Source organism: Corvus brachyrhynchos, unplaced genomic scaffold, assembly GCF_000691975.1.
Source record: "Corvus brachyrhynchos isolate BGI_N302 unplaced genomic scaffold, ASM69197v1 scaffold53, whole genome shotgun sequence".
NCBI lineage: Eukaryota > Metazoa > Chordata > Aves > Passeriformes > Corvidae > Corvus > Corvus brachyrhynchos.
The window spans coordinates 3,024,767-3,038,512 of NW_008237681.1; the positions used below are offsets into that span (position 1 = coordinate 3,024,767).

Sequence of the window (13,746 nt, forward strand, 5' to 3'; positions counted from 1 at the left end):
GCACATAAACCCTCTCAGTATAATTACAGCTTTGTAAATCCCCATTATTTGTTCTCTCTTTATAACAAAGGATTTGTCTGTTGAGTTACAATTGCAAGTACCTCATAAACCCAGTAGCTGAGTACTATCTGTGATATACTGGAAGAAACAAGCAAATACCACCATCTTTCTAAAAATACAGAAGTGTAAATGAAGCCTTTTTTATGGAGCATCCAAAGTGGGGAAAATACCACTTTCCCCTTGTCTGCTAGTTGTGCATTCCAAGGTTTTCAATGTGCATGAATCCAGTTTTGAATTTGAATACTTTGATAGATTTTTTTTTTGTTCTGTTTTCCTTTGGTAGAAATAAACACAAAAGGCAAATCCAATGGATTTGCTTTGATACATTACTACTTAACTCCTAAGCAAATATCTTACTCTGTCAGTTTGTCTCTTAATTGGAGTTTAGCCCTATTCCACCTTTCAAAAAAACTGCTGGAGCTTCAGCATGCTTGACCTTAGCTCCAGAAAATAAAGCAAATGATTCCTTAAGGCTTTTATCCTGTTACCTTAGCCAGAAACCCTTGATTCAACGTTTTAAATTTAGTCATAGTTGGTTATCACTAGCAAATGATGTCATTGTCAGTAACAATGTTTTCCACCACTGCTCCAAAGGAGATGAAGAGAAGTTAGGCAGCTGCAGACACTAATGAAATATAACTCAGTTTCACTGAAACTTTTTTCTCTATATACTGGGGATAGGGAGACATTTACCAAAGCCCTTTTTTAGAAATACCTGTTTTTATTTCGTTGTCTGTTTCATATAGGCAACCAAAACTGCCATTTAAAAAACACTTCCCAGCAGAATTGTGGGCCTGATGATTATGCAGCGTTGATGTACAACACACCTTAAAATCTTTAGAGTACCGTAAATAAGAAGAAATAAATACTCCCTTTAAGCTTGCTTCCACTGACTTTCAAATGTCAGATTTCCATTTTATTTATTCTTTGGGTATTTTTCATAGCTTTCAAAATGTATGCAGAGCTTAAGGACATTTCTTGCTCAAATCATGCAGTCTGTGCCACAGTTCTGGACTGCACTGGGACAATTTACTGGGACACATGCTGTACATAGGATTTAAATGAGGGCATGTGCCATACAGGTAGAAAAAAAACAGAAGAAAGAAATGTAACAAAAAAAATCCTAGACTCAAAGCAGTTAATGTGCTACAGAGCAGTTCACCATATGTTGCCCCCATTAGATGCATGTATTAAACCTTTGCTTTCATGGAACTTGCTTTAATTTTGGATGGAAGTACCCTGACAGCTGCATTCCAGTGTGTAGGTGTGGTGGTTGTCATCCACCATCCCAAGAAGAATAGAACAGCACCAGTTATTAGAAAAAGCAGTGGGGGGAAAAAATACATGTTCTGGGTGTATCGTGAGTTGAAGGCAGCCAGGCTTTATTAAGTTCTAGGATGTGTTGGGTTGGTAGTGACACCCTGGAAAAGATAACATAACAAAGTCTGTCATGTTTTATTCTAGGACTCAACAATGAACTTTACTGGCTGGGGATGTTATGTGGCAATACTTACTGTACATTTGTCCTTCAAGATACTAGCTTTTTAAATTCAGCCATCTCACAGAAGACAAACCAGGGACAATTAAGAAAATCATAATCATTCGTGTGTCACTGTGGTCATTATAAGCAGAAGAGTGTATGCTTTCTGAGAAAAAATATGAAGGTCCAAGTCTCATCTCTGCAGTATTTTATGCTTACTCAGACATATGGACAATGATTAAAATCAGGCATCTGGTGTAAAGCAGTCTGAATCTAAGGATGATTGAATGGCTGAAGAAACCTTGTTTTGGCTGTCTCAGCATATCTGCTCCCTGGTTTCTTCTTCAGTAAACTGGCAGAGGAGAGGAGAAAATTCCAGGATGCTGTTTGTACCATCAATCTCAGAAGTGGTGACTTCCACCAATAACTGCAGTATATGGTTAAACAGACGTGGGATGAATACCCGAGTTCCCAAAACTTCCCATTTCACCATCGCCATACGTCACGTATAAAGCTTTAAGATTCCCCTTAGATCTGACTATTAGTTGGTTGCTTTTTTAAAGTTTTGATGAATATCAGTAGTTAAGAAATAAGTATGAAGGCTTGTTTTCGACATCCTGATGCTTTTCACACTTGAGTCTTTGGTCCTAAACAAGGTTTTCAAGCCTAAGTGGAATGCAGGGTTTCTCATCGGCTACAGTGTGCATCGTTGTGCTTCCTGTGGCACTGGGCCAGGCCCTATGGAGATGACATCCTTGAATATCTTTCGGAGGAAGAAAATAATTGGGTTAAGGGCATATGATTATATTATGTACAGAGGGAATAGCTGCCCTTTTTGGGGATATGCTTAGTTCTCTTGAATTCAATTAATTCTTACATTACAAAAATGCCTTAGCTTTTCCTTTTAATGGCATAAATAACGTACCTTTTCTATAAAGAGTAGTGGAATAAATTTGAAGACTTTAAACAACTATTTTTGGTATGGTTTTTATTTTAAAAGTAAATTAATTTATCATTTTACTTTTCAAAGTCAAGGAGAATTGTGACATTAACATTTCTAATGTAAATACAATGTACTGTAATAGAACTTGAAGGTCTACTAGCCAAAGTGTATTTAATCTTGTTAGTTCTTCATTAAAACAGAGAATTGTAATGGAAATGCTGGCAAAACAGGACTGCAGACATTACAATCTGTGGACTCATCGTTTACTGGAGAGGATAATAGCTTCTGGACAGCATATTTGTAGCATTTTCAGTAAAGCAGCTTTGAGTTTTTATCTTTTTAGTATGGTCTCAACAAGCATACAGCAGTAGCAATGGTGATTTTTGTTTCAACATTATTCCACCTCTGAACAGTTGGGTCAAGCTACGTGGCTGAAATTTAAGAATTCTTAGACCCAGGAGGATAACTAGCTTCCAAAAAGTCATTGAGGTCCCTGATTTCTATGACAGCCAGTCATCAAGAGCAATAATAAATGGTGACTCTCTCTTGGGCACTTTCTTGGGGAGCAGGACAGATGTGAGATGGTGGTTCTTGGCTGGTCATGCTGGTGGGGCAGCAGAGCACAGAGCACATATTCCACTTGCATTTGGCAGTCCATGTGCAGGCAGGTACAGCTGTGGGTGGGGTTATGTTCAGTTTTTTGGCAACAGTGGTTAATTTTTAATCTGTATGTATGCTTTAAATGGAACTATTTTATGAGTTCTCTGCCTCCCGGCTATGATCTTGTCTTTGCTGTCCGATCTAAACACAGACTTTCTTCTGCCTTTTTACCCTGTAGAGAGCATATACCCACATGCTGATTATGATTAGCATTGTACTGGTAGTAAACATTCTCAGGATGCATCCCTAGGTCCCAGAGTTTAGACTGTGCAGACTGTCTGCTGCCTCACAGCACCAAGCAGTCCGAGGCACGCTGTGTAGAGTTCCAGAACTGGGAATGCCTGTCACAGATTAGACTTTGGCATGCTGCAGCCATGGCTTTTCACTCTGCAGAGTGCATGGCACAACTTGCTAACTACTGCAAGTACCGGAACTGTGAAATCAAATGGCCTTGAGTCAAGACTGGTGGGGCAGGAAGAATTAAATTAACTTTCTGTGCCAGCGGAGTTCCTTGCATCTTGAGGAAGAGCTTTGTTGAGGGAGGTCAGTGAGATTTTTCCATGCTGTCTTTTTCTTTCCCCTACATTTTTTGTTCTTTTTTACTCCACCTCCACTGACATGCTTTTAATTCTTACTGGGAGCTGTTTAACAGAAGAACTGAAACTTACTGGAGCAGCTTTAAGAATGAATTTTATCTCCTGGTCAGAATTGCTCATCCCCCACTCCTTTCTTTTTACTTCCTTGACTCTGATGGAATGAGAGCTCTCTGGCTTTTTCAGGCCTGGGTGGCTTTCTGGGATCTTTTGTGAAAAAGGAAATTGTAGTTACTTTGTTCAGTCAGTCTCTTTGTGGACCTCTGAACACCAGAGCATCCTGCAGGGACTAAAAAAGGAAACTGAAAAAAATTCTGGAGTGGTGGTGAATCTGTCTAGAGGACTGAATAGATTTCCATCTTTTGGTAACTTCATTTTTTTCTAAATGAAGATGCCTGTGATGGGTGTCAGGAGCTTCAAAGTGAGTTTTAATAGGATGAATGGGATTTGGTTGGATAAGAAGAAAAGTATAAGAAGAAAAGTACTGCTCTCATCCCTGATCTGATATCTGTTCAAAGACTTAGGCAGAATATGTACTTTATATCTAAATTTTCTGAAGAGCACCTGGATGTGTTTTCTCCTACTGTATACTGGATAAGTGTTGGATCATATGGAAATGCATTGTTTTAGCTAATTGGGTGTATTCCTTATAGGGATCAAACCCATGTTTTAGTTAATGACAAGTTGTGTTTCTGTATCTTCGGTTTTTCAGTTTCTGCTGAACAGCATAGAACAAAAAAGGTGAAATAATAATGACTGAAACAAAAAGGAACATTTTTATTTGTACTACTCCAGGCAGTCAGGAATTTTCTGTGTGTTAAAGTAGGAAATTTTCAACTACATCTATTTTGCTGTCTGACAATTTTAGCAGTATTGGTTTTCTGTGGTTCAACAAGTTAGTGGTGAGTCTTCCTTAAGAAAAATCATGAACAGCTTCAGTAGCAAAGTACATTATTTTAACAACCCCTATCAGCAGGGTTTGTTTTTTTTTTTTTGTGTGTTAATTACAATATTTATAAAGCTGAGAAAGTTCATAAGTTGTTCTGGAAAAGATGGAACTTGACAAAATATTTACGATTTTTCTCTTTTTTCTTTTTTCTTTGCCTGGATTGAAAGGGTAATCGTAAATACCCTGTTGAATTTACAGAGCCTCTTGTCACTGAGTGTGGACAGTTGTCTACTTAGTTTAACTTAATAGTACTGATGTGCCTTTGATGCAGTCTGGTAGAATCCTCTCAGAGTCTGTCCAAAGTTAACACATTTGGTGACTGGCAGCAAGTATAGCTTTTACTGTAAAGAGGCATATGCTTAGAAAAATGGCACATCTGAATATTGCAATGTAAATGTCCTCACTGTTTTACTTTTTTTTTTTGGTAGCGCTCTCCCCCTCCATCTAAGCAAGGAGACATTAAGCATGAAGGCAGTGCAAGCAGTTAACAGGAGATATATTTTCATTTGAAACTCTTTGCCAGGGTGTCCAAGGCAGATAAGACAGGAAACCTGTTAAGTCTTCTACAGGGACCATGGAATGCTTGAACCTCACTTATCCAGTGTTGTTTTGGGCACACTGGAGTGGAGGTTATCTCCACTTGGATAGAAGCCAGATCTTCTGAGGCTAGAAGCTTTCTGCTACCTGATGGAGATAGTAATGGGTCCTCTTGAACAAATGTCTACTGAGACCATCAGGCTAGACAAGCAGCAGGGCCCGTGAGAACCTGGGATAGGAGGGGCTCATGGCCCTCATTATAGCTGTCCTGTTATCAACAGCTAGATCAGATAAGGAAAACTTATGCAAATTGGTTTTTTTAAGCATGCTAGGGTGTTGGCTTTTTTTTTCTGGGAGTCATAAACCCTGCCAAAGTAAGCTTTCATTCTTCTTTTGAAAGTATGTAGGATGCGTTAAATATGCTTCAAAGCAGCTTGCACTGTTGAGTGTTTCTAGCATAGAAATACTTTGCTTTAAAATCTTTGGATCTGGTCACAAGTCCAGGTTGACTTACAGTCTTCTTCAGACTTGCTTCTGTACCTGCTTTATGGTTTAAACAGGCTAGCCTGTAAGATACTCCTATCTCATCCCAGAAAGAACCATTCTGGTCCCATAAACTTTGTGCTGTGGGCCACAGTAGTATTGTGACAGGTGAGTAATAGAGAATCAGAGATGTAATGTGTCCTCAGCTGCACTCTGGCTAGCTTCAATGGGTGTTTTGCATGAGAAAAGTAAGAAGGATTTGGCTCGTGCTGTAATAAATCCCGCTCGATCCTGTTGAAACCCTGCATAGCATCCTGTGATGAAATACTTACTGGTTCTGTCCCTTGATTCCTGCATGCAAAATCTTTCTTAAATTACCTTTTGTGGGTGACCCACACCTGAAGCCAGACAGGTAAATGGGAACTAATCTGGTACTGATGCCTGTTTTAAATAGCTGGTTATCAGGACAAGCTGTAGAAAAATTAAACTATGAGGATATTATGTTTGACTAAGTAATTAAATGACCTTATAGTTACTTTTCTTCCTTTAAAGGCACATGTGTGCAGATACTCTGTTGTGGGAAATCGGACTTTGTAAATGTCAGCTCTCATGAGCTGACACATAAAAATGGGGTCTCATGCTTTTTCTTGAAATGGGTGGTTAACCTAATGATTTGCTGCACTCCAGGAATGTGTCTTTAAGTTTACTTGTTCCATTTGTGAAATAGTTTCATTTTATAGGTCTCTCAAAAATATCAGGTGACCATACCCTAAATTAAGGGAAGAGCCACTTTTACTATTCACTTAAGCTTTACTTCCCTCAGATTGACAGATTAATTCCTAGAAGACTCTGTTTTGACCCTGCTGTCCCCCAAATCACAGTGTTTTCACTGTAGAGCAAAGAAATCATCTCTTCAACCATTGCATTGATTGCATGCTTTGAGGCTCAGCTTCGAATTTGTCCTTGGCAAAGATGAACAAGGTCTCTCCTTGTTTTCCCTTCATCTGTAAATCTCTAACCATACTGACTGATGGCTAATGAAGTGTACAGAAAGTGCTAGAGGTTGAGATGCTTTGCCTATGACTCAGCATGATTTTCTCTGCTTTTCAACAAATACTGCTAATAATTGTCAGATTTTATTGGACTTGCCTTTTTGTTTCCTATTTCATGCTGTATATTATGCTAATTTAGAAAATGAAATTTGAAAAAAGTGTGATTTTGTTCTTGCACACATTGGTGACAAAAAATACCCATTTACTTCAGTTACCAGAATCCAATTCCCAATTATAATGCTGATGCTTGCAAATACTTCTCCCTGGTTGTAAAGGACTGAACAAAACTCCTGAAGAAATGAAAGGTTGATTAATATTTTTACAGGCCTCAACATTCATTGATTGTTCTGAGTTATGCCTGAACTTTTCCAGAATATTCTTAAAGCTTTTTTGGTTTTTGATTTTGGTTTTTGATTTTGTGATGTGTGTTGGTAAATTGTTGACAAATGTGTCATTCAGAGTGGCTGAGTTGAAGTAGGTGTTTATTGAAACGGCTTGATGTTTTCATTCTTCTAAACTGCCACTGACCCTACCTGTTTGGGGGTTGAGCAGAAAATAGCTACTTTTAAAAAAGCCTTCCGGGCTGAGAAACTCTTCAAATGGGCTTACTGCAATGCAAACCCATCTTCTAATAGAAAATATCAAATGTCCCAATAAAAATAATGGCAACACAAACACAAATACTATTCACGAAATACAGCTTGAAGTGAAAATAAACCTATTGAGTGTGTCTAATCAGCCTGTAGTTTAGGTGGTGAATTGATGAGATCAGTTGTTTGTATTGATATTTCCAAAGCATTTGAAGTATTTGTTCAGAATAGCTAATTAAGATGGCAGATAAATAAAGGCCTCCACTCCAGAGTGTGGAGAATGATTAACTCTGCAAAATAACGGAGACTTACTACAGTTATGTAAAAAGAACCTTTTAGTTTTGGTGTTAATTGAAGTGAAACTAAAATAGTAACTTCAGAAGGTTCTTTTTAGCAAATGGATCTTTAATACAGATTTCTTTACTCTTTTCAGTGAAAGAACAGAAAATGAAGCTCTAATAAGGTAAGATATTTTTTTATTCCACTTTAGTAACATATTCAAGTTAATTGGAGATAATTTTAACAAATATGCTCAGAATTTTAGGCTAGATCCTAGACCAGTAGATTTCAGCATTTCACTAGTAGATCCCAGTGTGAGTCAGTATGTCAAAGCACAAAAAAGAAAGAGTACAGTGTTGCAGAATGAGTCTAAACATTTAACTTTATTGTTGTTGTTACTGAACCACTATTTGGTCTTTAATCAAAATAAGATGCCTTCATAGGCTTGGAAACTTCTTTTTGTCTGTAAGGAATTTACAGGTAATTATTTTTCAGCAGATGCTATAGTTTTCACTCCTCAGCCAATGAAAATCTTCATTTTATTGCAGTTTGAAAATCAAATATTAGAGGATATGCTGATAAAATAAGTAGCTTGTTCACAGATTTTTGGTTCTTGAGATGTGGTGGTGGGAGTTTAGGAGTTATGTACTTAAATAAATAAAGGAGGGGTGAACTCTTCTAGCAGTGACTATTTCCCCTTATATATAACGTATTCAGCTGCATTCTCAAAATGAATTCTGTATCATGTGCTAGATGGGCAAAAGGCAGAAGAAGGTCTTTCAATACACTACCAACTGCAAGAGGTGTTAAAAAAATGGTTTTGTCTTTCCTTTTCTTCCATTGCTAGTGAGGATGCTGACATTCATGTGGTGTGTCACCTAGAAAATGAAGCATCTATGTCAAATAACAAAGCCAGGTGTACAATAGCAAGTTGTTCTGACAGGCAGCTGAAATATGAACCCGTTCAGAGCATTGTAAAAATATATAATTACTTCTCCGTCACAGGAAATATTTCAATTATAACAGCCATTCTCAAGATTCCGAGGAAGGGAAGTGTTGTTGGTTATTGATTTCTTTTCCTCCCTTATTTGCCTGGTTTGGTTTCTTGTATCACTGGTTAAAGTAAAATTTTGCAGAGTTGTTAGCTGGATTTTGTACATCTATTTCAAGTCAAATGGCTTCCAAATGGAAGAGTGTTCAAAAGAAATTTTTTTAAAAGCTGTTGACATCACTAAAAGTTGGTAAGTCTGCATAAACTGTGTTTCTGGTTTGCAGAGGGGCATTCTTGGAATAGGGAAGAGGGAGGCTTAAAAAAAAAAAGCATTTAAGCTATGCAAAATATAAACTGCTAGAAACCATAAGTGAGTAGAAATGTGAAGTATTAATGGAAAAAACAGTAGTGTTGTGAAAAAGTAATGAGGTGTCATAACAAATGGTGGTGTAAATAGCAGACTATCTTTGCAATTCTTACTTTGTATTAATACATGGAGAGTGTGTGCATCTGTTTGCAGCTTCAAAAGTGTGTGCTTATATAATGCATCTCTGAGACAACAAGATGCTGTTTTTCACCCAATCAGCGAGAAGGACTGAAAACCCTTCTGGAATAGGGCTAATGAACTTTATAATGTGTTGAGAGCCACATGGGTAGTGCAGGGATTTAGTAAATGCCAGAAGAAATTCTAGTTCTGAGCAGTCTTTGTACACTGATCTCATCAGCATCTGAGATCCAGGAAGGACACAAGTCCTCCTTCTGTCTCTTTACCAGGATTCAGCCATACAAGCACTGGGCAAACTTTGCAAAAATGAATTAAACTTGCTGTGTCTGTAGTTGATCACCTAACACAAGGGGTCCTTATGTGGAGCCTCTGAATGCTACAGTATTACAAATACCTAAGTAATATGCCTAAGTAATATAGCATGACAGCAATAGTGGAAATTTACTTATTTTGTTTACCAGAGTCACAGCTGGAAGTATTTTAGGGTATACATTGCTCACTCCTGGATTTCTGCCTTGGCAGCGCCTGCAGAAGTACCAGGTCATTTTTATGTGATTTGACATGGGCAGTAGAAAACCACCTGCCATCAGCCATCTTTTTCTTTCTAAGTTAACTGTAGTGTTTAGTAACTACTGATCCAGTTGGAGCTGGAATTTATCAGTTAGGTTGAAAATGAAGCTATGCAGGTCGCAGTGCCGTTCATCCCAAATTTCCAGGTCATACAAATGGGTGCTACAGAAGCTGGAAAAGCTTGTTAAAGAAGATGTTTGGTGCCTTTCCCTCACATTTGAATTGACTTTTCTCTTTTAGTCTCTTTAGTCAAAAAGCTGTCTCTGGTACACCACCGCAGATGCTGTGATTGACTCAGGAATCCCTGTTTTGGTTTGCCAAGCAGGCAAACTATCTCAGGTAAGAGAATTTTGAGGTGTCATGTGGTTAGTATCTAAAAATATCAGTGTAGGGAGATGGGATAGGGCTCCAACAGACAAAAACATGGCAAGATAAGGAAGAGGAGTTCATGTCGGAATTACGATAATGTGGGTGTAATTAACTATTGGAAATGCTTAGAAAGGAATGTGGTAGATCACTCGGAGTAATTAAATCAAGATTAGATCTGCTTCTGAAATATCTTCTAGTAGAGTTACAAGTTCTTGTGCTTTGTAAAGAAATTGCTGCATGAGGTATTAGAGGCCGTGCCAGGCAGGAAGTCAGACCAGATTATCATAAGAGTTCCTCCAGGCCTTTTAAATCCACATCTCGACCAACAAAGGCTCTTATGTGGTACAGGCCGCCACAGAATTTCCAAAATCTGAGGTGGAGCAGGTCACTCCTGCTTCAGTGGTGAAAGGTTGAAAAGTCTTTGAGCAGATCCTTGCAGCGTCGCGGTGGTGGGTACTCAGTGCCGCTGAGCTTGTACATTTTGTGTGCTTCAGTCCTGTGAGCCAGTTCCTGCTCTTGTCTGATCAGCCCATAAACACATCCTTCTCCATAATCTTCTAATATTTTACCTGATTTATTTAGTACCTTGCATTTTTTATTGAGTTCAATGAAAAATAATAATTATTTTGTGATGCTTATTGAGTCCGTTCTGTGGTACAAGTCCTAAATGAGTTCAGAATTTTCTTCAGTTACTCAGTGAGCATAATTCCATTGTCTTTAACACAGGATCTTCTATAGCCACTCTTAATATCCCTATGAGTAGAAAGGGCAGGGAACATTTTTAGCAGATTATGTAGAATTCCTAGGATAAAATAATCCGCTTTCCCCAAAACTGAGAAAGTAATAACTTGTATGTTTGCTCTGGGACCTGCATGGAATACTGAGAGAGAGTAGAGGAGACTTGTCTTTCAGTTTTCTTCTGCTGCAGGGGAGTGTATTCCTGTCTTACTGGGTAAGAAGCAGCAGATCCTTTCAATAGAAAATAGATTAAAATAGTTGGTCAAAAAGTAATTTTATACTAGAAGAAACACAAAACACTGTGGTGAACAAGGAATAGCCCTGGCTCCTTTTTACTTTGATAAGCTCATTAATTTCAACATTCAGAATTAATCAAGATCTACTGTGCAAAATCTTGCAAATGGAAAAATCCATCAACTTGAGCTCAGAATTATGTCACCCTACTGTACTTAGGTTGCATAGCTTTTTTTACAGGAATGTGCAATGTGATTCCACAGCAGCATGACAGGAAGAACAGCTAAGAGTTGTCCTGGCCGTATGTGGGCATAAAAACTTATTCAGGAAAGTTTTCATGTAATTCTGGCTCTGTAGAAAGACCTATGAAAAAGCTTTTCTGTAAAATTATCCAGGGTAAATTCAAGAGTGAGCCCAGGAATATTAGAAGATTTTTGTTTTCCAAAATACCTGATACCCAGTTTGACAGCAAGTTGTGCACACTTGGTACCTGACTATCCCTACTGCTCTCCCTCCCTGGACATAAAGGCGTATTTATGGTTTACAAGTGGCAGCCTAGACCTGAATTGGAAGAAATATTGGACTAAAACAATAGGAGAACCGAAGTAGAGAAGAGAAATACCATTCTGTTTGATAAACCAAAGTAAGGTGGTTGAGGAAAGTAAGTCTGTGTCCCTCCACGTGGAGGCTCCACCTGCTTTCACGGACATCCAAGAAAGAGAGAAAGGAGAAAGAGGACAAGACACTGGAAAAAGATAAAAAAAAGGTTAATTACCCTTGCTAGTAGGTTAGGGATTCATGGCTGTGGTGAAAGGAGAGAAGACTTTGGTTAGTCAGGAATCAAACATGTTTGCTTGGTTGCTATGCAATAATAGTTGTGATTTTTTAGCATGAAGTTTCTTCTGCACCATGTCTCTTGAAAATATATTACATACCTATGGTTTTCCCAAATTCCTGATAGCCATAATACTGACTGTGGAGAGCATTTGAAAACAAACTTCAGGATGTCTCTTTTTCACATGTTTTCTCAACCAGTGAGTCACTCTTAATGGATACTTCAGTTCTGAAAAGGAGTGGAGGAGGCAGTGCCGTGGAAGAAAATTGCCCTCTCCATTAGTAAATGTATTTGAGACATCATATTGCAGCTATTTCCTTCCATATGCAAGCTCATGGCTAAGTCACTTAATGTAAAGGAAAACAGTCTTTTCTGCCACAGAAGAAGGGCCTCTACTGGACAGTGGCACAAAAGCCTGCAAATTTGACTTTGGGTATCGCTGACGGTTTCCTTGGCATTTCTTTCTGTTCAGGCAGTTAATGCTGTAAAAGCATTCAAGATGACAGAAAAGAGCAGTTGTGTTGAGGTCTGGGGAGTTCCTTTGGCACATCTCCAGTGCACTGCTAGTCCCAAATTCATTGTTTGTATAGAAGAACTGCACTTGCTTTAAAAGCTCAGTTTTACTCCGTTGGAAAGCTATTCAGTCTTGTTTCCTGCACTTTGTTTACTTAATAACCCCTACACAAGAATCCGTGATTTTGCCTCGGTAACTTGCTGCTCTCTTCCAAGAAATAAATACACTGGTTTTTAAATTTTTTAAATCCACTTGCTAGGTTGGAGCACAGTTTGGTGCAAAGAAGTACCCTGGTGCTTACACTGTGCTCGCAGTGTCTGCTCAGATGAGAATCAAGCGTGCTGTGCGCACTGTTACATAACTCTGCAAAAAGTGTCCTTTCAGGGAAATTCTGCTGCTGTGAGAGAATGGGAGCATCAGGAATGTTCTCTCCCGCTTAATGGAAATGTGGCTTTTGGTGACTAGTACATTTAAAAAATAGCAGATTGCGTGTATGTGCTCATTGACAGAGTCCAACTTGAACATTACAGTGATGTTCAGGACAGCAGATCCTGCTGTTTGCTGCAGCCCTGGGAGACTGGATGAGGCTCTGGGAGCAGCAGGCTGGTTCAGCATATGTCTGGCTGCTACCAGAAGGGATTTGCAGCTGTACAATTTTTGGTTTTGAGTAACCTTTAGAAGAGTGCATCTGAAAAATTGCCAGGTTGGCCAAAGAGATTAATTCCTATCAGCAGGAGAGACAGCTGTTCATTTGACTACATCTTCTTCATTTAGCTGTGTGGGTCGTCTTACTGGGTGGAATGGGTTCCAGAGACCTGCCTGTGGAGCAGAGAGGCAGGTAGGACAACATGCACTGTGTCAGAAATTCTCTTTGTCTTTGACATTACAGAAATGGCCTTGCCTTATGGATGTGGTGGAGGGGTAGGTTGCTAGTCTAATTGTTTGACCTTTGCCCTTTTGCACACAGCCCCTCTATTTCAGACCTGAGGGATCCTGTTAACTACAGAATATTTCAGGTGGCTGCACCCTGCTGATAGCACTAGTCGAAGCCTCCCCACTCCCCGATACATTACTGTGAAAATATGGATAAGAAAATAAATTAAAGTTTGGAAAAGTCAATGTTGTCTGAATATTGTTAGTCCTAATCTCTCTAAGCAATATGTATTGTCTGCCTTTTTTCTCACTTTAAGGGTCAAAAGCCTGTCTAGAAGCTGCTAGAGATCTAGATGGTGTTAGCTAGATTTGCTTCTAGGTCATTCTCATTCAGCATCGTCCTCAGAGCAAGCCTTGGTTCTATTGTTTCAGTTTCCCCATCTGTGGCTTTAATCCAGTTCTCTTTCTTTAATCACATCCTATATAGACTT

The 13,746-nt window shown here is 38.8% G+C and overlaps 1 protein-coding gene across 5 annotated transcripts in view; it reads left to right on the plus strand.

The window, feature by feature from the left end:
* Positions 1-13,746, plus strand: part of THRB (thyroid hormone receptor beta) — a 157,140-nt gene that overhangs the window by 22,601 nt on the left and 120,793 nt on the right. For 3 of the 5 annotated variants that reach the window (XM_017732120.1, XM_017732118.1, XM_017732119.1), the window contains exons 2-3: positions 7,781-7,810; positions 9,933-10,031. The exons of 1 other annotated variant lie outside the window; for it this stretch is intronic. The gene's annotated coding sequence lies outside the window, so the exon portion shown is untranslated. The remainder of the gene's footprint in view (positions 1-7,780; positions 7,811-9,932; positions 10,032-13,746) is intronic. One more of the 5 variants, XM_017732122.1, reaches the window with a different exon arrangement.